The sequence below is a fragment of the Hemitrygon akajei genome, chromosome 11, assembly GCF_048418815.1.
Source record: "Hemitrygon akajei chromosome 11, sHemAka1.3, whole genome shotgun sequence".
NCBI lineage: Eukaryota > Metazoa > Chordata > Chondrichthyes > Myliobatiformes > Dasyatidae > Hemitrygon > Hemitrygon akajei.
In genome coordinates this window covers 60,853,716-60,878,838 of record NC_133134.1, presented here as the reverse complement: position 1 = coordinate 60,878,838, position 25,123 = coordinate 60,853,716, and positions in this window count along the sequence as shown.

The window sequence follows — 25,123 nt, the reverse complement described above, 5'->3', positions numbered from 1 at the left end:
AGGAAATTATTTTTCAGCTTTATCAAACTCTTGTTCGGTGATGTCTGGAGTAGTGCATTCATATCTGATGGTTTCATTATAGGAAGGATGTGCAGGCTTTGGAAGGATGCAGAAGAGGTTTCTAGGATGCTACATGGGCATGTGATTTAGGCAGAGACTGGACAAAGTTTGTTTTCTCAGGAGTGGTGAAGGCTCAGGAGAGACCTGATAGAGGTTTATGAGAGGCATAGGTAGTATAGAAATGTCTAATACTAGAGTGCATGCATTTAAGGTAAGAGGGGGGAAAGTTGAAAGGAGATGGGCAGAGTAAATTTTTACACAGTTATGGGTGCCAGGGGTAGTAGTGGAGGCAATTATGATGGTGTGTTTAAGAGGCTGTTAGATTGGTACATGAATATGCATTGATGGAGGAACATAGACCAATTGCAAGCAGAAGGATTAGTTTAATTAGGTCTATTAGCATAATCAGTTTGGCACATCATCTTGAGTTAAAGGGGCCTTTTCCTGGGCTGTTCTCTGTTTTTTTCTATAAATGTTCAGAGAACTAAGAGATTATTGATCTGAGGTAGATTTAGGCTGACCTCACCGGGAGAAGTTTGCAAGCTCTGATTCCACTGCATTCCTGATCTGCCTAAGTGAACTATGCACAATTTTACAACATCTTGGTCGCCTGCCTCTCAAATTATTTCTTTGATGGCACTGAATGTGAGGAAGCAGCAGGTCATCCAAATTAGGTTATTGCAATAATTCAGAGACAAGCTGAGCACAGACTCCTGAAACAGCAACTAACTGCAGATTAAGTGTTTATTATTTTTGGTAAAATCTTAATTTTCCATTTACTAGCAGTGCCATATTTACATTCCTAATTAGCATTCTTGTAGCCTACGTAGTTCAGAACCCCATGGCATCACTTGAATGCGGAGACTTTGCAAAATTAAATTCACACATCATCTGTTTCAAGGTGCCTAAATCATATTATAATGATAACTGGTTTCTTTATATATATCTGCTTGTTTAATGAGATGGAGCGTGCTTATTTACGATTGGTGCCTTTGGACAAGGTGCAACACCAATTGTGGATGGTATGAGGCCTGGTCATCACAGGCACTTATAATTGGCTGTTCTCGTCTGGTCAAACTATTGTTTCACAGCCACCAGTAGCCTGCTGAGAGCTCACCACATAACTAATGTGTTTAGTAGCCTACAGTGCTGCTGATCATTGATCTCAATTTTTTACGTAACTTCAATAATTTCATGGTTCTTCCAATCATTATGGCAAGCTTTGAATTTCATTCAGGTTGAGAGTATGTATCAGTTGAACTGCCACTCTCTGAGTGGACATGAGTGCGAGTCTTGTATAACAATGCAATAGAGCAGAATGTCTTAGCCAGACCTAACCCAGTCCACCTCTCCAGAAAGTCACTTGTCAGCAATCACTTGGCAGATTGTTTGAAAATAAAATCGGCCAGAGGAGGATTGGTGTAAAAATGGGTGGTTGTGGTCAACATGGGTGGGCTGAATAGTCACTTAGTGTGCTGTGGCTTGACAAGACTACGTTCCGTGATTATCTTATGTCATTAGAACAAGCTCCACCTGAACCAGACAGGACCTGGAGCACAGGAAGGTCATTTATCCAATCACATGAATGCCTCCCTTCTTCCAGATGAAGAGAGAGACTGCTGGAGAGAGCCAATCACAAGATTCATTCCGGTGGGGAAACCGGGATTCAACGGAGCAAGGGTCCACAGTCAACCGACAATCAGTGAGTACGCCTTTTGGAAGAGTTCAGCTCCAACTTGTGCACATTTGACTGTTCAATTATAATGGGTGCATGTTTTTGTTTTTTTTCTTTCTTTACTAACCCTTTAGTTAAGATTCATAAATGTAATTCCTTTAACATATGCAGTGAACTGTCTGTTAGTTTTTGGCACTGAGTTGTAACAGGGTAGCAAATTACGTAGCATCCACACAAACCGGGGTTTGGGGTGGGAGGGCCGTCTCAATCTCACGGGTTTGGCAGGATCGAAGTGTGTATTCCCTACATTTATGCAGCAAGGAAACCAGCAGGATTTCAGGACCCATGAGCCCTGCCTTGGTACACTTTTTTGCATCATTTACTTACTTTGCATTTTATATCTTTGCACTGTACTGCTGCCACAAAACTACAAATATCACAAATACAGTTCAGTTCATGATAATAAACCCGATTCTGATTCTTATATTTCTTACCTGTGATTTAACAGCAACCATTTGCAGTTTTAAGCTTTACCCAGATAACCACGGGGGAAAGAGACCAATAACTCATAAGAGGCCTGATGCACCATCAATAACTCTCTCTGAGACGTGAGGCGAGATATCGGCTTTTATTGACTGGAAGAAAGAACAAGCAGCAATTGATCACCATGCTACATCCTGGAGACTGAGGGCCGGGCTCAGGCCCCAATCACCTTTATACCGGGGTCTGTGGGAGGAGCCACAGGAGCAGTCAACAGGGGGGCATATCCAGACAGGTATATGTAGTTCACCACAAGGCCCAACACGGGTCTCTACGGTAGCATAGCAGTTAGCATGATGCTGTTATAGCTTGGGCATTGGAATTCAGAGTTCAACCCTGGCATCCTCTGTAAGGAGTCTCTATACGTCCTCCCTGTGGGTTTTCTCCAGATCCGCTGGTTTCCTCCCACATTCCAAAAACGTACTAGGTAGGTTAATTTGTCATTGTAAATTGTCCCACAGTTAGGTTAGGGTGAAATCGGGGCTGTCGGGGTTTGCTGGGATGTGTCACTCGAAGGGCCGGGAGATGTTATTCCACACTGTGTCTCCAAATAAATACACAAATAAAATTAAAACACCTGCGAGAGGGGCACAGACTGGGTTAGCGAGACACTACAGTAGTGGTCACCAACCTTTTTAAGCCCAAGATCCCCTACCTCAGCCTTAGAGAAAAGCAAGATCGACCCCAGATCGATTAGTCACACGCATGTGCACCGGGGCAGAAAAGACCGGAAGTAAAACCCCGCAACCCAGAAGTAGAAATAATGTATGAACACCAGGGGTACCCACCCTTTTTTTGCACTGCAGACTGGTTTAATATTGACAATATTCTTGCAGACCGGCCGACGCGGGGATGTTAAACACAACCGGAATACAGCGATACTCAAAGCAGGTTCCTCATGTCCAGTCTATTCTGTAATTTAGTTTTCGTGGCTCTTGGCACTTAGCTTCTGTCCCGCTTCCTCACGTTTTTTCCGCTCAAAAAAACTCAATGGGTTTGTCTTTAAGTGCAGGGTGCTTAGACTCAAGATGCCAAAGTAGTTTTGAGGGCTTCATTGCCTCCGGGCCTGAACTCCAGCCTCCCGCCCGCCCGCCCACCGCCAAATGCCTTGGCCAAGTGTGGCTGGTTGTGGGTGGGGTGAGAGGACAAGGTCAGGGCCGGAGGTCCCCGTACCAGGGCCGCAGCGATCGCAGTCTGGAGAGAGCGACCGAGTGAGCGAGGAGTGCAACAGGGTGTGCCCGCCCCCGTCGTAGGATCTATCAGCCGACAAAAGTTTGTTTCGGTAGATTGCGGCGAGGTAGCGGCTCTGCTACTTACAAAACCCTGAGCCGGAATTGGGTCGTCTGCGAATATTTTAGCATCGGGTTCCCCACAAACATTCGGTGTGGTTTAGAGGCAGCACCCATCTGTCCACACTCCAGGCCAGTAGCAACGGCACTTCCCCCCAGCCGTGAGAGGCAGCCAGTTACCTGAGGCCAACCAGTGATCCCTGGCACGAGGGTTTCACTGCGTTTAGGCGACTGATGACATCGCGTGAGTTCAGGTTCAACAGTGGGCGTGACAGGGAATGAGGAAAGGTGCAGCTGACCCATATCGTTTCCTCGCGGCCTGGTGGTTCAGGACCAGTGAAGGACACTGTGTAGCATGAGGGGCGGGGAGCTACACATATGCACACTGGGCAGAAAGAACAGAACTAAAACCCCGCAACCCAGAAACAATCTCTCAACAGTATTTGTGTATTTATTTTTATTTTTCTTCCCCCCCGGGATCTACTGGGAAAGTCTCAAAGATCGACCAGTCGATCACGATCGACAGGTTGGTGACCACTACACTACAGGGACCTGCACACTGCAAAGTGGCACAGTGCATGGGTTACTGAGTTCGTTGAGAGGCCTGGATGATGGCCGCAGAGATTACAACAGCTATGCCATCGTTAGACTGAAGCAATTAAGTACATTTGGAAAAGAATACTACTGCCAATCATTGTGATTATGGAACCATTTTATTTATTTATTTACTGCTGGCTTGTTTCATAATTACAGAGGCACCTTCCTCCTTCTGGAACTGAAGCCTGACACACCACTTTGGTCTGACTCTCAAACAACTCCTCTGGTTGATTGCAGCCTCACCAGGAAGGAGGCTGGAAAAGAATAAGAATAAATTCTGGCCTTGCCAGTAATGTTCTGAGCAAATATACAAAGGTATTTCATTTCACAGAGCGTTCATTCAAACTCTCTCCCCTTAAAATCTCGAGGTTGAGTGGGGTGATGGGAGTGTGGTTTATGCTGAGCATTTAAAATTGAATGAGTGCTTCTGTGAGTCAAGTACTTGATGGAGTAACTACATATCAGCTCCGATTTACAAGACACTTTCACCATTGTAAAGCATCAGAACTGCGTCACAGGAGCCAGTATTAAACTCATCGGTGGATAACACAAACCAGCCTCACTCTGCACTTCCCATTGCCTCAGGAAATTAGCCAACTTAATCAAGGTCCTCTCTCACCCTGGGCATTCTCTGCTCTCCCCACTCCATGGGGCAGAGGATGTAAACGTTTGAATACAGGTGCCACCGGACTTCTGTCCCCTCAGTCTCTTACACACTGGAAGGTGAGCTCTTGATCTCCCAACTTAATCAAGTAACACCATTTTAAACTTCCGGCTTAAGATGGTGCTGCTTACTGGTTTAAGCGACGACTAGCTCTGTCATAACGGGGCAATGGTAGCAGACCCAAATGCAAGACACAGACACTGAAGTACTAGGAACAGGACAAGGAGCACAGGACCCGAACATGGAACTTGGCACAAGGAGCCTGGACTAGAACTCCAAGCCAGAGACTGAACAGGGACCCAGAACACAGGTCTTGACTCCGGCTCGGAATCCAGATCCAGCCAAGGACTTGGGACTAGGAACAGACTAGACACTAGATAGTACTGGGAATACGAACCCTTGACTGGGAATGGACGAGGTTCTAGGACTAGGCTTGGACAGGATGAGAGACTCCTGGACTAGATGAGGGACTCCAGCACAGGGCTGGGCAAGGTACTTGGACTGGAAGAGGCAGCAGAACTGGATGAGGACACAAAGGTCAGACTTGGACAGGGCTGGAACACAGCACCTGGATTAGGTCCTGGATCACAGGAACACAGAGCCTTGGACTTGAGCACAGGAACAGAGCACAGAACCAGGACCCCTCCTTGGGAACAGGACCTAGGGCCGGGGTTCTTTTTGACACGGACACAAAACACAGGGTCACAAAGAGACGGTTCCAAACTCAACAAAAGATAGTTCCTTATCTTGGCATGGCAAGGCTCCAGTTTCACTCTGGCTATTGACCTTGATGGCAATGCAGACGAGGTAGCAGGTGGAGACAACAGATGAAAATCACAGACAAGGGTTAGTGCTGAAGTAACTACCAGAGATTCAGAAAGGAAGGGAGAAAGAGAAAACAGTCCAGTGACCAATCCCTGGTTTGCAGAGGTTTTTATGTGCCAGCCTGAAACGAGAATCAGGTGCCTCAATGGAACTGGGAAAAACTGGAACACCTGGAAGAAGGATCGATGGACCGGACCATGAACTGGAATGCAGACTTCACGGACCAGACCATGACAAGCTGGTAGTCAATGAAATAAAGAAAGCAACTAAATATTTTGTTATTCACGCTTTGTCTGGTAAATGATCACAGTCGTCTGTGGCTTCCTTCTTGGAGTTGAGTTGAATCGCCTGCACAATCTGTGGTGTGGCTGGAGTCTTGCTGAGGCAGGACACTTGCAACGTGGAGTTGTGGCTGGAGTGGATATGGAGGAAACCTGATGCAGAGGATCCGAGGTTTGATCAATTGAAAAGCCAAGCCAAATTGCAAAGGTTAGGTGATTCAATGTGACTAAAGCGAGGTGAGGAGAGATCCGAGGTTTGATCGATTTAAGAGCCAAGCTGGATAGGTTGGGTCTGGGATCGATTTAAGAGCCAAACTGGATAGGTTGGGTCTGGGATCGATTTAAGAGCCAAGCTGGATAGGTTGGGTCTGGGATCGATTTAAGAGCCAAGCTGGATAGGTTGGGTCTGGGATCGATTTAAGAGCCAAACTGGATAGGTTGGGTCTGGCCGTATTGAAGTGGCAGAACCTGAGTTTGAGAGCGAAGAATGACCCGAAGTTTGGATGATCTAAGCACCGGGCCAGATTGAACTGGTCGAGTGTCAGGGTCGGAGGCAAGAGACATGCCAGTTCAACTCGCTGTCCTGTAGGGTTTGTGCCAGTCTGTGCTGGATTGAGAATGAGGCCTGCAACTAGTGGACATCCGGATAGGCTGTAGTGCTGTAGTGATGGCTGCTGTTGTTGTGAACTTCAGTTTGCTCGCTTTTATCATTTGGTGATTTTCTTCTCTCTCTCTCTCTCTCTCACTGGTTGTTTGATGGTCTTTTGTTTTTAATGGATTCTATTGGGGAACTTCGTTTTGTGGCTGCCTGTAAGGTAGTGAACACAGAGGTGTATAAAGTAAATACGTTGATAATAACATGTATTTTGGATTTACTTTGCTGTGGTCTTAATTTGTCTACCTTTAATGCACTCTCTCTTTAATTGTAACAGTTTATTCTGCAATTCATTTTCATATTTTACCACCAAAGCAGCCTGGATGATACGCAAACAAAGGATTTTTACTTCATTTCAATACATGTGATAATAACTCATACAGCCTCCAGACCCAGTGAGGGAGACACTAGTTCATGGAGACTTTTTTTAAAAAAGCAAATGTGTATGGAGAGACAGAGAGATTCAAGAAAGAATATCCCAAACATCCAGTTCGAAGCTAGAATCAAATGCAGCAGCTTTCCATTTGCTTTGAGTAGAGTGAGGGAAGATACAAGGAAAATAGAGAATTTGATCGACCATATTGGGGAGCAAGAGTTTTATAGACTCAGTGGGCTGAATGACCTCCTCCCACTCTATAACTTTTCTATGATTCTATGTCTGAACTGTTCCTGCTTTTTCTTTACTTGATAATACCTTTAACAGAAGGCTGATGTAAACTCACTGTCAGCTGCTATTGTAACAGGGCTAATGTTCATATAATATAGCAGTGTTCATTTGATACCATGTGCCTGATTTCACACAGCCAACCCTATTCTTTTGTGTGAAGTGATTGAGAGACATCCTCAGCCTCTTTATTTCTTAATTAACTGATATTGGAGAGCTAATGCGTTCCTTTCAAACCACATGTGGGAAATCTGCATTATTGATGGCTGATTCTGGTACTTTCAGCTGGGTTCAATATAATATTAGTTGTTTTCAATTGGGGTAATTTAGTAGTTAGTAGCTAAAATGGAGGTTAATAACCTGAAGAATGGAATAAGTGGTAATTGGATTCTTTGGCACTTAAAAGAACCCTATACTTTGTTTTAGTTTTGCTATTTAAGAAAAAGCTGATTGCAGTGTAGACTCATTTTCTTTTAATTTGATGCTGCATCACAATGGCTTTCTTCTTTAGTCCCCTAAGTCACGTATTATTTATGGTCTGTCAGGGGAAGGAAGGGAGATTAAGTTAGTAGCCCAAGATTTTCCTCTAGGCTTTGGTTCCTCGGGAAAGTATAACGGGTCAGTAGACCTCACCACCCCTTTGACCCTCCCACAGTTTCAGTGTCAGTTCCACCCCCACATTTGACCTGCTTCTGACCTCAGGAGAACCTGATCAAGATTTTAACCAGTGACATTCTGAGATGCTCCTTGGAGCCGAATCCAGAGAGAAAGGGCAAGTCGCTACTGGAGGAGACATGCAGTCACGGTGTCTTATAGAGCTGGACAGCAGCAAAATTCCCCTCAAACTGGTAATGGAGGTGTGGAGATTTCAATCAATTCCCTGCCTTGCATTTAAGGAACAAACATGGGTGGTGCTGACATACTAAGAAATTGTAATGAACTGGTGTTATAATGAAGAAAGGTGTACAATTGTATATATTATGATTTAAATATTTTGAAACAACAAAAAAAAACTTGCTTTAATTCCCTTAATATTTTTATCATGGGCGATGGTAAAGTGACGAAGCTCTGGGCTACCTGACCCAGAAACATGGGTTCAAATCCCAATCTGGGAGCTTAACTTCAAATAATCAAATAAAATATGGAATCTGAAAAAGATATTGTTAGTTCATGTAATGTTGGTCACAAACTACTGGAGTAGCAACAGGCCTATTGTCCTTACCTGATCTGGTTTTTATGTGATTCTGAACACCTCTATGAACCTCATGTTGAGACAATTCACTAGTCTTAATGAAGAGTGTTGACTGTTGATGTCCCTCCACAACTGCAACACTGAGTTCCTCTGTCTTTTTGTGTGTACTGTAAATGCAGCAGTGCAATAGGAAACCACATGTTAGACTCAGACATTCCAGGATTCTGGGAAGGCAATTGGTACCAGAGAGTGAGTTACTTACTAGTCTCTGTCTGTGCTAGCTAGAGACTAGCAAACCTAAAACTGCCAGCTAGCAACAGGAGAACTTAATGGAAGATTAATTCTGTCCCAGGCATCAACAACAATTTGCATTTATATCACAGCTTAAAACACTACAATTCACTTACCAGAAGTAAATCTCAGAGACAAATGTGACAACAGGGCAGTTCAGAGGAGTCTGAAAATGTGGTCAAAGGAGCTGGAGCATTTTAAAAGATGAAAAAGAATTAGAAAGGAATAGAAAGAGAATTCTAGAAGACATGAACTTGGTCATTGAAGTTTATCTGCCAGTGGTGAGGTCATTAATCGTGGGATGATCAATTTGGAAGGAGAGGAGATTCTCAACCTGGTATCGGCCTTTGATTTGATTGGCTACACCTTTCTCCTGCTGTACTTACCATCATTGTCCCATATTTTGCATTCTGCTTTTCCCCTTTGGTACTGCTTCCTATGGAATGGCCAGTGTGAAATGGCAGGCATACGAAAGCTTTTCACTCTATCCCAGTACGTGTGACTGCAACAAATTTATTACCATCTCAGATCGACTCCTTACCTTCCAGTCACGGCCAAAGATTGCCTTCAATGGCTTCTTTTCCCTTTCCACACTAATTCCTCTTCTGGCTCTTAGAACCTGCCTGCAGTCTTTACTTGTTTTTCGAAGTCATGGTGCTTGTTGGAAACATCTAAAAACAGTGCCAATTTGCACATGGAGCACCAGCCCAGTGCCACCCCACCCACTGCCTGAAATTCCGCTCCAACGTTCATGGCCCAGCTGTCCCTCAATCCCGCATCTAATACTGATGTATCATTTTAGAGAGTGCCTTTGGTCCCATTACAAAACCCACACTGCCATTATTCTCGCCATCTCTCTTCCTAGCATCTACTTCAAACCGATTCACTCTTAAGGACTTTCTTCACTATCTGAAAATGAGTTTCAAGCAACATGTTCATATCATGTGCTCTTCGGTATGACTGAACCATTGATTCACAGAGTGCAGAAACAGGCCATTCTGCTATCCATCATTTTCACTGATCCCATTTTCCAACATCCGGCTCATAGCCTTCTATGCCATGTTGTTTGAAGTGCTCATAATGATACTTCTTCAACATTGTGAGAGTTCACCATTCCTTCAGTCAATTTAATCCAAATTTCTACACCCTCTTGATGAAAAGATTCTTTCTTGAATCCTCCCAAAAGCTCCTATTACTTACCTTATACCAATGTCCTCTGGTAAGGGTGAATTGTTTCACTAAGTATATACCTTATAATTTTCAGTAAGATTCCATCCCAGCCTCCGCCACTCCAAAGAAAACAAATCCAGTCCGTTAAATTTCTTCTCATACCTAAAACACTCCATCCCAGGCAACATCTTGGTCGAACTCCTCCGCAATGACATCCCTGCTATAGTGTGGTGACCTAAACTAACAGAGATCCCCAGCTGGGGACTTCACCTTTGCCTTATTTACATTTATTTAGAGACACAGTGTGGAACGGGCCCTTCCAGCCAATATACCATGCTGCCCCGCAACCCACCAATTTAACCCCAACCTAATCACAGGAACATTTACAATGACTATCTGACCTACAAACCAGTACATCTTTCAGTGAGAGGAAGCCTAATCACCCAAAGGAAACGCACTTATTCACGGGGAGGATGTACAAACTTCTTACACACAGCAGCAGAGCTGAGCTCCAGACTCCGAGGCCCAGAGCTGTAATAGCCTCACGATAACCGTAACTCTACCATGCCTCAGCAGCTTGTTCCTGAAACTATCATCTGTGATTTCATTATTGGCAGCTTCAATGCCCTTCAAACCATCCTTCTATGTGAGTTCATCCACAACAGCAGCCCAACACCAAATTCACACCAAACTGAACCACCAGTACCTCCTACTCATTGGCCTGCACTTGATACCGGTTAAATCATGTCTATCTTCTTAAAATTCTCAACTTTGTTTCAAATCTCTTTTTCTTTGACTACCCCTGTCTCTGTTAGGGCACTTTAGGTAATAATACTTCACAAATTGCTGCCAAAAATTTGAGACACTGAACTCTCAAGGACTTTACTTGAGAGAAAATGATCAGATATACACAAAGGTGAAAGAAGCAATAGATTCTTCAAGGATCTACTTTGCGGAAAATTGTGATATTGGTACAATCTAGGAGTAAAATTCCTTCCATAATATGGGGTAGGTACTGTACTGTAACAAATAACTGCTACAGCTCTGGCTTCCTGGTCTTTCTCAGATTTAACCATTTCAATGTTGATGGCCACACCAAGGCCCAAACAGTGATGATTCTCTCCCTGAAAATCTCCACCTCTTTCCTTATTTAAGACGCTCCTTATTGTCTATTGTTGACCAAGTTTATAAACTGCATCAAATAACTCTTGTGCTTCACTGTTACATTTTCCACATTAAAGGTGGAAAACTAATACAGGTTACTATTGCTGTTAAACACTCATAGTACTGGAGAGTGTCAGAGAAATTAGAGAGGAGGAATTTCAAAACAAGGATGGGGATGTTACAATTGAATCAATTTAAGTCTGCAAGCACAGGAGTGATAGTCGGATGGGACATAGTGGGAGTTAGGATCTAGGTTGATGAGCTTTGGATGAATTCAGATTTACGTGGGATGGAAGGTGGGAGGTTGATCAATAGAACATTGAAATAATGGCTTGTAGGTAATGGGAGACATGGACAGATAAATCACTAGGGATCACATATTGTCAGCTACAGACTACCCATGTCATTAGAGAATATGCAGGAGAAATTTCATCAAAGCACCAAGCTGAAACAGATAAGTAAATAATATTGGTCTTCAATATTGCACCTTATCATGTTGTCAAAATACTTCTCAGAAAGAATTATTTTTGAAATGCTTTGTCTGGGAAAGAAATAAAGACATTGTAATTTTACCATACTTTTCAAGCAATTAAAAAAATAAAGCTAAGCATAATAGATTTGTTTCTGTTGAGAGTATTGTTAGGGACTAAAGTGAAGTCAATGATGGAACTGAACAGTAAAGCAAACTTGAGGATGTGAGTAGCCTATTCAGTTTCCTTGCTCCATACTGACATCAATTATTGCTTCATTTCCAGTAAAATTCTTTAGGTACAGGGAAATGCAGAGTTCTCATGTTTAGCCATATTGTGTTTTGCAAGATGCCATTATAAGAAGTAGATGAGGATGATCTGATATTGCAGTGATGTAGAAGGATTGATTTTCATTAGGTCGCTGGGATCTCTCAGAGATCAGAATTGGATGATCAGATAATGTGGCAGTGGAGGGGTTAATTTTGACCAGATCACTTGGATCTCTTAACTTTTTGTCTTTGGAAGAGCATGGTATGATCTTTCTCTTCCTCCTGAGATAGATGGGACCAATGTTTATCAAATCTTCAAAAAGCAGCTGTATTTGAGGGAAACCTGCAAGGATCCTATCTGACTTGCTGAGACTTCTCACTGTTTTTTATTTTTATTTCAGATTTCCCTGGACAACAAATTTTCTCGAAAGTGTTACTTCCTCAGAAATATTTTTTGTTTATGATAGACCACTTGAGGACACCGCAAATATAATTTCAGCTTATTTGAATCACATAAGAATTTGGAGAAACACTGACAGCGCCAAGATCTGCAGGGAAGAAGTCTAAATGGGAACGCAGAAAATGAATCTTTAGTGACATGTTGCACTTCATGGTTTTGTATGCTTGAAGCATGTTGTCAACCAGCTGCATGTAGTTTGGTGCTCTGAGGATTTTCAACTACATTCTTGAATACCTTCCATGGGATTTTCTCTGGTCCCATGAAAAGTTCTTCAAATTACCTGTCAATAATGACATGTTTGATTTGTGGACCAACAAAAATGCTTTCCTTAATCTTGGCATCAAATATTCTGAGAAACATCTGTCTCAAATATCGAAATCCTTCATGGAAATTTATAGCCTTTCTAAAGCCTGCCCTGCCATGCAGCATCCACCTTGCCTAAGCTTGCCCAGGCATACCTGGACAATATAGAAAACTTCTCAGCTATATTTTGGGCAACATTTTACTTGACTTATAATTTTCTCTAACATAATTGATAGCATTAGCATAAATCCTGGTGGTGAAGTAGCAGTGATGAGAGGGCTGTCCTGGTTTAGTAATACTACAACATTTTCTGACACTTAGAAGTCCCTCAGTCTCTCACTGATGAGGTGATGAAGGAAAAAAGTTGATTTAAAGTTGATAGTTTGTTGAACTAGGGAAAGTCAGTGGCCATGATTGTAAAATAAAAAGCAGACGTTGTTGATAACACTCATTAGATCAGACAACCATGGAGAGAGAAACAGAGTAACATCTTGTATCAACAGCCTCTAATCAGGTCTGGGAAATGTTTGAAATCAAACATGTTGAAGTTGTATTGAAGGATCGGGGTAGTGAGAGCCAAGGGACTGACGGGATGGACATTGAAAAGTTGAGCCCTCAGGACTTAACATTTCATTCACCAATTTCAGATAACCGGCCTTTCCAGTTTGTGAACTCACCAGTTGTGATAAAAGATAATTGACCTGAAATGTTAATTTTGCTTTTTCCTCTTTTCATATGTTGGTATTCCAACATCTTCAACTTGCACCTTTCCTGGACAAATCAGCTGAAATTAACAAGTCTTCACCACCCTCTTTCAGTCAGCACCATTAACACTTGCGTCATTCAGTCTCTTTTGATCTCCACCCTACACAGACAATCCATGTATTTCCTTCCCCTTCTCAGCAGCTTAAAGCATGATTGATTTCTACATTTTCTTTGTAATAATGAAAGCACACCAACCTATTACTCTAACCCTTTTTCCCTATCCATTGATGCTGACTGACATGATGAGTCTTTCCAGCATTGTTTGTTTTTATCTCAGAGCGCCAACATCAATACTTTTTAAATTTTTTGTTTTTGCTTTTTCTTCATAATTTTAAGTTGTACAAGAATGGATCTGGTTTGACATCAGGAGGTGACTTTACAAGAGAGCAGTGGATTATGGATCAAACTAGTACTGGGGCAGTGAGTAAGCTTTTGCTAAATTTTGATGAATTAACTGGATCTGTTTCATTAAACATATTAATAACCAGGCCAATGTCCTCTCATGAACTAATTACCTTAGGGGACCAGAGAGGATGATATTTTGTTTCTAATTTCCAAATTTGACTGAAATTTCTTTTGTGGTTACCTGCTCCCTGAAGATCACTTGCACTTGGCATATAAAATTATGAGAAGCATAGACAAGTAGATAGTCAGAGCCTTTTTCTCAGAGTGGAAATGTCAGATACCAGAGGGCATAGGAGACAAAAGAGAATGAAGATCCCAGAATCTAGAGCAACAATCTGTAGGAGGAACTCAGCGGGTTTGACAACATCAGTGGGTGAAAAAGAACTGTTAATTTTTTGGGTCATAACACTTCATTATGGAGCATAGGGCAGTACAGCACTGGAACTGGCACCTGGGCTCAGTATGTCGTACCTCTCGAATGCCTCTATTCTATCTACCTCCACCATGACCCCTAGCAGTGCATTCCAAGCACTCGCCACTCTCTGTGTAAAAAGCTTGCCTCTCACACACCTTGTTTGAACTTGCCTCCCTCTCACCTTAAATACATGCCTTCTATTATTAGGTATTTCATCCCTATATCAGCTGTCTATGCTATCTATGCCTCTCATCAGCTTATAAACTTCCATCGCATCTCCTTTCAGTCTATGCCATTCCAGAGAAAGCAACCTTGTTTATGATAGATAGATAGATAGATACTTTATTCATCCCCATGGGGAAATTCAACTTTTTTTCCAATGTCCCATACACTTGTTGTAGCAAAACTAATTACATACAATACTTAACTCAGTAAAAAAATATGATATTCATCTAAATCACTATCTCAAAAAGCATTAATAATAGCTTTTAAAAAGTTCTTAAGTCCTGGCGGTAGAATTGTAAAGCCTAATGGCATTGGGGAGTATTGACCTCTTCATCCTGTCTGAGGAGCATTGCATCGATAGTAACCTGTCGCTGAAACTGCTTCTCTGTCTCTGGATGGTGCTATGTAGAGGATATTCAGAGTTATCCATAATTGACCGTAGCCTACTCAGCGCCCTTCACTCAGCTACCGATGTTAAACACTCCAGTACTTTGCCCACGACAGAGCCCGCCTTCCTTACCAGCTTATTAAGACGTGAGGCGTCCCTCTTCTTAATGCTTCCTCCCCAACACGCCACCACAAAGAAGAGGGCGCTCTCCACAACTGACCTATAGAACATCTTCAGCATCTCACTACAGACATTGAATGATGCCAACCTTCTTAGGAAGTACAGTCGACTCTGTGCCTTCCTGCACAAGGCATCTGTGTTGGCAGTCCAGTCTAGCTTCTCGTCTAACTGTACTCCCAGATGCAATCTCTCCTTATAGCACAGGCCCTATAATCCAGGCAGATTTCTCATGAAACTCTTCGGCACCCTTTCCAAAGCCCCAACAACTTTATAATAATAAAGTGACTAAAATTCAATGCAGTACTCTATCTGTAGCCTAGCTAGGGTTTACTAAAGCTACAACATAACTTATTGGCTCAAATTCAATTCTTTGACTAATAAAGGCAAACGTAACACATGCCTTCTTTGTCACCTTATCAACCTATGTGAGGCATGTGGCCAAGTGGATAAGGCATTGGTCATTGGCATAGATCTGAAGGTCGCTAGTTCGAGCCTCAGCTGAAGCAGTGTGTTGTGTCCTTGAGCAAGGCACTTAACCACACATTGCTCTGCAATGACACCAGTGCCAAGCTGTATGGGACGTGGAGAGGTGAGACTTGCAGCATGGGCAACTACTGGTCTTCCATACAACCTTGCCCAGGCCTCAGCCATCATCGAATATCGATGGACAGCCGAAGAGAGAGAGATCAGCCTGTGGAGACACATTCAGGGAGCTATAGACTTGCACACCAAAATCCCTCCACACATTAATGGTCTTACCATTAAGGGTCCTCCCTCTCCCTCCCTCTAAATATAATCAGATTATATTTGACCTTCTAACATGCAACTTTTTACATTTGGCTGTGTTAAATACCATCCATATATACAGCTGATCTATATCCCACTCTATCATTTGATAATCTTCCACACTGTCCACAACACCACCAGTCTTTGTATTGTTTTCAAACTTAACAACGCATCCATCTAGGTTTTCATCCACGTCATCTATATATATCAGAACACAAGAGAGGACCCAGAAAAGATCGCTTCAGAACACCGCTAATCACAAATCTCCATCCAGAATAAATTACATCAACCACTACCCACTGTCTTCCATGGGGAAGTCAATACTGAATCCAAATGGCCAATGCATTGTTGATCCATGCATCTTAAATGTCTGGACAAGCCTCCCAAGGCGGACATTGTCAAACATGTTACTAAAATCCATGTAGAAAAACATCCATAGTTCTACCTTCATCAATCACCTTTGTTACTTCAAAAAATTTAAGTTCAGTTACAACTTGCCTCGCACAAAGTCATGCTGACTGTTACTAATTAGGTCATGGTTTTATAAATGCTCATAAATCCTATACCTAAGAATCTTCCGCAGAAACTTTTCTACCATTGACATGTTACTGTCCAGTCTGTAGCTTCCAGGATTATCCCTATTTCCCTTTCGGAACATTAGCTACTTGCCAGTCCTCTGGGATCTTGGCTGTGGCTAGAGAGGACACAAAGATAGTTGTCAAGGCTTCAGCAATCTCATCTCTCACCTCTCTCAATAGCCTGGAGTATATCTCATCAGGCTCTGGGGACATATGTACCTTGATGTTCCTTAATATCCAACATGATCTTCTGCTTTATCTCAAAATGCCCTAACACACTCCATACTGATCTCCCTATCCTCCACATACTTCTCCTTGGTAAATAGTAATGAAAAGTACTCATTTAGAACCTCATCTACATCCTCTGCCTTAAAGCCCATGTTCTCTTTTTCCTTGAGTGGCTCTGCCCACTCCCCAATTATCTTCTTGCTATTGATGTAAGTACAAAATGTCTTGGGATGCTCTTTAACCCTACTTGCCTAAGATTTTTCATGGTCCCTCCTGGCTCTCCTTTCCTATTTGAGTTATTTTCTGGCTTCTTTATAATCCTCACAGTTGCAGTCTAAACTTTTCCCCTCTTGCGTTAAACCTATGCCCTCCAGTGCAACAAATAATCTACTAGAGGAAGTGTAACAAAGGGAAGCCATAATGCACCTGATGTTGAGAGATAATCCTTGCCAGGTGACAGATATTAGCTTTCTAAACTTTACATATGCTTCCTTTTTCCTCTTGACCAAATTCATCACCTCCCATATCCAAGGTCCCCATACTTTGCAACCCTTGTCCTTCCTTCTTATGGGAACCTACCTGTCCTGTGCCAATGGAGTCAGTCTTTAAGCACCCACATGTCAGATGTAGACTTGCCCAAAAACAGCTAACCCTCCCTAGTTCCTTTGTTATATTCTTGTAATTTATCCTGGTTCAATTTAATTCTCACCTGCAAGGTCCATACTTTATCCATATCCATAGCTACCTTAAAGAGTTGGGATCTATTGTTTTTCCACTAAAAGGTCTGTCACATGGCAAGGCTTATTTCTGAACATCAGGTGCATTATGGCTTCCCTTTGTTGCACTTCCTCTAGTAGATTATTTGTTGCACTGGAGGCCATAGGCTTAAGGTGAGAGGGGAAAAGTTCAGAACCATAGAACACTACAGCACAAAAAACAGGCCATTCAGCCCTTCTAGTCTGTGCTGAAGCTTCATTCCGCTAGTCCCATTGACCTGCACCCAGTCCATAACCCTCCAGACCTCTCCCATCCATGTACCTATCCAATTTATTCTTAAAACTTAAGAGTGAGCCCGCATTTACCATGTCAGATGGCAGCTCCTTCCACACTCACACCTCTCTCTGAGCGAAGAAGTTCCCCCTAATGTTTCCCTAAACCTTTCCCCTTTCACCCTAAAGCCATGTCCTCTCATATTTATCTCTCCTAATCTATGTGGAAAGATCTTACTCACATTTACTCTGTCTATACCACTCATAATTTTGCAAGCCTCTATCAAATCCCCCCTCATTCTTCTACGCTCCAAGGAATAAAGTCCTAACCTGTTCAATCTTTCCCTGTAACTCAATTCCTGAAGACCCGGCAACATCCTAGTAAATCTTCTCTGCACTCTTTCAATCTTACTGATATCCTTCCTATAGCTGGGTGACCAGAACCACACACAATACTCCAAATTTGGTCTCACCAATGTCTTATACAATCTCACCATTACATCCCAACTCCTATACTCAATACTTTGATTTATGAATGCCAGGATGCCAAAAGCCTTCTTCACAACCCTGTCTACCTGTGACTCCACTTTCAGGGAATAACATATCTGAACTCCCAGATACCTTTGTTCCTCCACACTCCTCAGTGCCTTACCATTTACTGTGTATGTTCTACCTTGATTTGCCCTTCCAAAATGCAACACCTCACACTTGTCTGTATTAAATTCCATCTGCCATTTTCTGGCCTATTTTTCCAGTTGGTCCAGATTCCTCTGCAAGTTTTGAAAGCCTTCCTCGCTGTCCACAACACCTCCAATCTTAGTGTCATCAGCAAACTTGCTGATCCAATTTACCACATTATCATCTAGATCATTGATATAGACAACAAACAACAATAGTCCCAGCACAGATCCCTGAGGTACACCACTAGTCACAGGCCACCATTCTGAGAAGCAATCATCCACTACCACTCTCTGTCTTCTCCCACACAGCCAATTTTAATCCAGTTTACAACCTCTCCATGGATTACTAGTGTCTGAACCCTCTGAACTAACGTCCCATGTGGGAGCTTGTCAAAGGCCTTACTAAAGTCCATTTGACAACATCCACTGCCTTTCCTTCATCTACTTTGTCTTGGTAACCTCCTCTAAAAACTCTACAAGATTCATTAAACATGATCTACCACACACAAAGCCATGCTGACTATTTTTAATTAACCCCTGAGTGTCCAAAAACTTGTATACCCGATCTCTCAGAACACCTTCCAATAATTCAACTACTACTAATGTCAAGCTCACTGGCCTGTAATTACCTGGTTTACTTTTGGAGCCTTTTTTAAACAACAGAACAACATGAGCTACCCTCCAATCCTGTGGCACCACACCCGTGGCTAAGGACATTTTAAATATTTCTGCCAGGGCTCCCGCAATTTCTACACTAGTCTCTCTCAAGGTCTGAGGAAATATCATGTCAGGCCCAGGGAATTTATATACCTTTATTCACTGTAAGGCAGCAAGCACCTCCTCCTCTTTAATCTCTATATGTTCCATGACACAACTGCTTGTTTCTCTTCCTTCCATATACGTTATGCCAGTTTCCTGAGTAAATACTGATGCCAAAAAAACTGTTTAAAATCTCCCCCATCTCGTGAGGCTCCACACATAGACAACCACTCTGATCTTCTAGGGGACCAATTTTGTCCCTTACTATCTTTTTGTTCTTAATATGCTTGTAGAACCTCTTCGGGTTAACCTTCTCATTATCTGCCAAAGCAACCTCATGTCTTCTTTTTGCCTTCCTGATTTCCTTCTTTAGTATTTTCTTACATTTTCTATACCCTTCAAGTACCTAATTTGTTCCTTGTTGCCTATACCTGCTATACATCTCTCTCTTTTTCTTAACCAAATCGCCAATATCCCTTGAAAACCAGGGTTCCCTATGCCTGTTAACTTTGCCTTTAATCCTGGCAGGAACATGCAAACTCTGCACTCTCAGAATGTTGCCTTTGAACACCTTCCACTTACTGAACACACCCTTGCCAGTAAACAACTTATCCCAATTCACTCTTCCTAGGTCCTTTCTCATTTCCATAAAATTGGCCCTTCTCCAATTTAGAACCCCAACTCGAGGACCAGACCGATCCTTAACCATAATTAACTCGAAACTAATGACATTATGGTCACTGGACCCAAAATGTTCGCCTACACATACTTCTGTCTCCTGACCTGTCTGGTTCCCTAATCAGGAGATCAAGTATTGCATCCTCTCTCGTAGGTACCTCTATATATTGATTTAGGAAACTTTCCTGAACACATTTGACAAACTCCAAGCCATCTAGCCCTTTCACAGAGTGGGAGTCCCAGTCAATATGTGAAAAGTTAAAATCTCCTACTATTACAACTTTCTGTTTCTTACATCAGTCTGCTATCTCTCTATAGATTTGCTCCTCCAATTCTCTCTGACTATTGGGCGGTCTATAATACAACCCTATTAGTGTGATCACACCTTTCCTGTTACTCAGCTCCACCCATATGGCCTCTGTAGACAAGCCCTCCGGGCTGTCCTGTCTATGCACAGCTGTGATATTTTCCCTGACTAGTAATGCCACTCCTCCCCCTTTCATCCCTCCCCCTCTCATCCCTCCCCCTCTATCACGTCTGGAACAACAGAACCCCGGAACATTAAGCTGCCAGTCCTGCCCCTCCTGCAACCAAGTCCCACTAATAGCAATAATGCCGTAATCCCATGTGCTCATCTGCCTTAACTACAATACTCCTTGCATTGAAATAGATGCACCTGAGAACATTTCTATCACGTACAAACCTTTGATTTCTGTCTATACATGCAGTTCTCGCATGACCTTTATATCCTCCTCCACCTCAGTATCTGCTCTAACACTCTGGTTCCCCTTCCCCTGCAAATCTAGTTTAAACCCCCCAGAGCAGCACTAGCAAACCTTCCCGCAAGGATGTTAGTTCCCCTGCAGTTCAGGTGCAAACCGTCCCATTGGAACAGGTCCCACCTTCCCTGGAATAAGGCCCAATTGTCCAGAAACATGAAGTCCTCCCTCCTGAACCATCTCCTTAGCCACGTATTTAGCTGCATTATTTTCCTATTTCTAGCCTCACTAGCATGTGGCACGGGTAGCAATCCTGAGATTGCAACCCTGGACGTCCTGTCCTTCAACTTTGCACCTAACTCCCTAAATTCTCTTTGCAGGACCTCCTTCTTCCTATCCACGTCATTGGTCCCTACATGGACCACAACATCTGGCTGCTCACCCTCCCTCTTGAGAATACTGAGAACTCGATCCGAGATATCGTGGACCCTGGCACCAGGGAGGCAACAGACCATCTGGGATTCTCGATCTCTCCCACAGAACCTTTTATCTGTCCCCCTAACTACTGAATCCCCCATCACTACTGCTCTCCTCTTTTCCCTCCTTCCTTTCTGAGCTGAGGGTCCAGTCTAGGTGCCAGAGACATGACCACTACAACTTGTCCCTGGTAGATCGTCCCCACCAACAGTATCCAAAATGGTATACTTATTGTTGATGGGAACGGCCACAGGTGTGCTCTGCTCTTTCTGTCTAATCCCCTTCCCTCTGACAGTCACCCAGCTACCTGTCTCCTGACTTTTAGGGGTGAGAACTTTGAGGCGTTTTTTTAACACAATGGTAAGTACTTGGAATGCACTTCCAGGGAGGCAATAGAAATTGATGTGATCATAACAATGGAGGTATTTAAACAGACATGTAAACAGGCATAAATGGGGATGATTGAGACCATTTGCACACACAGATAGGGATTAGTTTAAATTAGCACCATGGTCAGCACAGACAATGTGGGCTGAAGGGCCTGTCCTGTGCTGAGCCTTTGCTTATTCAAACTAGAAGAAGGCTCAGCAGGTCAAGCGGCAGCTGTGGAGGGAGAAACAGAGTTAATACTTGAAAATAGTTTATATTTGTAGATTTCAAATGTCTGGAGATGTTTTGCTTTCTCGTTTCCCATTTCCCTTGTAATGTAGGTGCAGAGGCCTTGTACACTGTGTAGGTCATTGGCCTGTGTAGCCAAGTTCTTTACCGTACTGTGCAAGTGTGAGGAACCCTGCATTATTTATAGAAATTTAGTTTTAGTTTTTTTTTATTGTCTTCTGTATTAGTGTGTCAGTAGAAAAGAACAAGTTTTAGATATCCAAACATTCATTTTCCAAAACATTAAATATTAGAGATTTTTTATATTTTGTTAAAGAAAGTAACATATAAAGTAATAGACCACTTTTCAAATAAAAAAAAGATGACTTTTTAGGTATTTAGTCCAGAGTATGATTAAACAAAGATAACAAATGGGCGCTAATGATCAATGAATAAACTAAATAGATTAACTAAAACAAAAATGGGTATAGAAGGAGTCAAACTGGGCGAAAGACAACCAAGCTAAAAAGTGAGGCTGAGGCAAATGTGACAGTTTAACCCTCAAATCATCAATTCTTACACCATGACAAAAGTGAGCATTACAACAAGACAGGAAGTGGTTAACCTGCATCAGCAAGATCTCTCCAAAGCTGAAATTTCATGGCAGACAAGAGTTTCAAGGTGTGCAGTCCACTCTCTTCTGAAGAAACATGAAGAAATGAGCTAGGTTGAGGACCAGAAACACAGAGGTCAGCCACAGAAACAGTGCAGCAGACGAGAGAGATATATCAAACTGACATCCCTTCTAAGGTGGAACTCCAACACTGCTACCAGCTCGGAACCCACAGAAACCTGTGGAACCCAAGTACACCCCTCTATGGTCCGGAGATGTCTTTCAGAAGTGGTCTTCATAGCAGAGTTGCTACCAAACAGTCATTCCTCCAAAGTGAAAACAAAGCCAACAAACTCACCTATTCATGAAAAGCATAAGACAGGGGTGCTCTGGACTGACAAGTCAAAATTTGAAACTTTTGACTCCATCAGAAGGCACTTTATCAGCAGAAGAGCTGGAGAGTGCTATACGGATGAATGTCTGCAGCTAACAGTGAAGCATGGCAGAGGCTCCCTGCAGCTTTTCTGCGAATAGGATTGACGGTCTGGTCAGAATTAATAGAATACTCAACTCTGAGAAGTACAAGCAGATTCTCATCCATCATGCAATACCATCAGGGAGGCATCTGATCCGTCCCCACTTCATTCTGAAGCAGAACCATCACCCCAAACACACAGCCAAGGTCATAAAGAACTATCTTCAGCAAAAAGAAGAACGAGGAGCTCTGCAACAGATGGTATGACCTCCACAGAGCCCTGTTCACATCATGGAGGCTGTCTGGGATTACCTGGAGAGGCAGAAGCAAGCGAGACAGCCAAAACCTGCAGAAGAACGTTCTCCAAGATGCTTCGAACAACCGACCGGCTGATTTTTTGTAAAACTGCATCACAGTGTTCCCAAGAAAATTGATGCAGTTTTAAAAGCAAAGGGTTGTCACACCGAATAATGGGTGGATTTAGTTTTTTTTTACTGTTTACTGCTCTCTATAGTAAGTTTTTAATATTTAGAAACTTCATTTCATTATTTTTGAAAGCATCTTTGCTTTACTGATTTCTTTTTCATGGGCCTAAGACTTTTGCACAGGACTGCATATGTCCATCACACCTCATTCTGTTAAACATCCTTCTGCGTTGTTAAAAAATGCCCCAGGATTCCCTGGAGCTTTGTAGTATTTTTGCTAAACTTAGAGTGGAAAATCATTTTGTCAACACAACCTCATTAGTCATCCAGAGAGTGGTTTTCAGTTGGACCGGTAAACATGCAACTTGTGAATTGCTGTGCACAACAGTTTATGTAGAAACATGTTCTTCATATTTATGCTGATGACATTTGGCTCCTGCACGCCAGATAGACGCATTTTAAGCAGAAGAAAAAAAATCGACTAATGAGTTCCCTAAGTTTTACGAGGAAACCGCAAATTAACACGTTTGCGCCGAGTGTTTCAGGGATCTTTTGAGACCCAGTTTGCCGACGCAAGTAGATTTGAGCGGCTGCCCTTTGTATTAACCCGTTGTGTCGGAACAAAGAGCAAGTTTTTCCCGCGGAGGAAGGAAGAATTCCCCCACTGGTTCGCCTTGCAATCAATGTTGTTTTAACGTGTTTATCTATTTACACCATTCCAAAGACTGGGGATGGTGTGTGAAGTCAGGGACAGCTGGAGAATGGATGGCAGGATCTGTTGAATGTGTCCCGGCAGCAGGGACCGAAGATATTGTGCTACAGGGGAGGGTAGTCATCTCTCTCTCTCTTCCCCCCCCCCCGGCTTTCTTTCTCTCTCTCTCTCTCTCTCTCCCCCTCTCTTCCTCCCCCCCCCCCCCCCGGCTTTCTTTCTCTCTCTCTCTCTCCCTCTCCCTCTTTCTCTCTCTCCCTCTCCCTCTCTCACTTTTCTCTCTCCCCGCCCGGCTTTCTCTCGGCAGCTTGCTGCGTGGTAACTCTCCCATCGGAGGATCCCCGCTGCTCGCTGTGGTCCGGGCTCCGACGCTGACCCTTCGAGTACGCGGGTCAATGGCAGATGATTTGTGGCTAGCTCGGGACTCCGGCAGTGACAAGTCTATCGTGTACTCCACAGGATCCTGCTGCAGAAGGCAGCTCTCCAGGGGTACGCCAAAGAGAAAAGCTACCTTTGTGCAGTACACTACTGTGGGAAGGAGGAAGGTGGCCTCGGTGTTAGGTTCGGATAATGAGTTATGCAGTGTGGTTGGGGGAGTCGTTAAAACAATCTTCACATTCACTTATGCCAGGGCTAATGGCTTTTGCAGATACCAGTCTGTTTCCAAGAGAGGGGCCAGCGTATCCTGCTCTTAATTCCAGGCCAAGTCAGAGTAGTGTATGTATATCTGGGCTGTTGGTGGAACGAGTTTACTGTACATCAGACAGACTATTCAGCCTTTAACACAAGCTTGCTAGTCATCTAATATTGGTATAGAGAGTCATATCGAATGGAATAGCCCACTTGTCCTCACCATGGACAACCCATTTGATTCATTTTACTTCCCCCACATTCCTCTCAATCATGCCCCGATTTTACCACTTGGGGATGATTTAGAAATTGGCTTATTAGTGTAGCAGTGTAAATGAGTGTTCAGTGGTCAGTGTGGACTTGTTTTGGCAAAAGGCCTGTACTGTGATGAAGTGAAAGCATTTATTTACATGTCACTTAGGGAAATTTTCCTTACTCATCTGAATGTAAGAACATTGAGATAGTGCGAAAGGAAAGAGGAAAAAGTGCAGCATGTAGGGTCACAGAGAAAGTGCCGTGGAGGTCGGTAAATACAGTGCAAGTGCTCTGTTAAGGTAGATTGAGAAATCAGTGTTCATCTTTATTGCATAATAGGCCAATTTATGAGTCTGATATCAGCGGGATAGAAGCGGTCCTTGAGGCTGGTGGTACGTGTTCTTCACCTTTTGTTTCTCTCGCCGGATGGGAGGTGGAGAAGAGAGAATGACGGGTGAGAGGGTCCTTCATTATGATGGCTGCTTTCCCAAGGCAGTGCGAAGTGTAGACAGAGTTAACAGAGGGCTGTGTGCACAGTTCCCTGCAATTCTTACAGTTATGGTCAGAGTAGTTGCATA